A 1,134-nucleotide genomic window follows, 5' to 3' on the forward strand; every position below is an offset into this window, starting at 1 on the left:
TCCTGGAGCGAGTCTCGGTCCGGGAGCGTCCCGGGAAGCCGGTGCAGGTCTGGGAGCGGAGCCGCCGCGGGGAAGAAACAGTTTACTAACGGGGCAGCCGCCGCCGAGCGCGGGGCGCCGGGGTGGGAGGGTGCAAGCACGGGAATGTGGCCTTTCGGTGTGCGGTGTGCAGCCTTACGGCCTGAAGTGCCCCGAACAACGTGTCTTTTTTAGTGATGATGATTATTATTAGTATCCTCATCATCATCATTATTAAAGTCTACGAATTCCGAAGAGCTAACAATTCACGGCGCTGCGCGCTTCGGCCGCAGCAGTGGCCCATAAGCGCCAACGTGTCGGTGACATGTTCGTACAGGGCGACTCAGCCCGACGGCTTTAAGTGGCAATAAGGGGGAATAAGGGGGGGGGAGGGGAGGGGGTACGGCTTTTCCCTGCCGCCAGTGACACCCTGTTCAGGGGCGCCCCGGAGATATTCTTCCTCCGTGCTGTAGGTCGTGACATTTTCCCTTTAGGGCATGCATACTCCTTACATATCACACATACTTGTTAAACCTAAGGTATTCACTGATAAGGCAATCAAGTCTCGCACATCTTGTTTGCTTAGCCTGATATCAGTTACAAGGAAACCAGTTTCCAAAAATCTACATATTATAGGATTATTGGCAATGGGCGGGAGAGAAAGAGGCGACTCCTGTTTCCTTTTCTTTCTGCCAGCGCAATCTCGGCTCATTTTCTCTAAGCAATACAAGTTCACGGACGAGCTACCTAGCCAGCCCTCCTCTCCCGTCATGGACCTCCCAGGTAAAAAGGCCGTTCCCCTCCCCGCCGGCTGTTCCTTTTGCAAAATACGATTTTAAATGAGAGGAATAATAAGATTAGGTTAGGGCAGGGGGAGAGATGCCTCGGGAGAAGTGTAAGGGGGAATCTCCCAGCAGTGAAATCTCAGGTTGTTCTGGTGAGCCGGGAAAACTGAGATGCAACTTCCCAGGGAGAAACCGGGTGAGGTTTTGCCTCCTGCGATGTGTGTGCATGCCGGGGTGGGAGCCGGGGGAGGGAGCCGGAGGATATCTGAGCCGGCCGCTTCCTTCCCGGGAGTTTAGGGAGCCGCCGGGATCGGTGGCAGCGGGGGGAGGC

The sequence above is a fragment of the Charadrius vociferus genome, unplaced genomic scaffold (genome assembly GCF_000708025.1).
Source record: "Charadrius vociferus isolate BGI_N301 unplaced genomic scaffold, ASM70802v2 scaffold65, whole genome shotgun sequence".
Lineage (NCBI taxonomy): Eukaryota > Metazoa > Chordata > Aves > Charadriiformes > Charadriidae > Charadrius > Charadrius vociferus.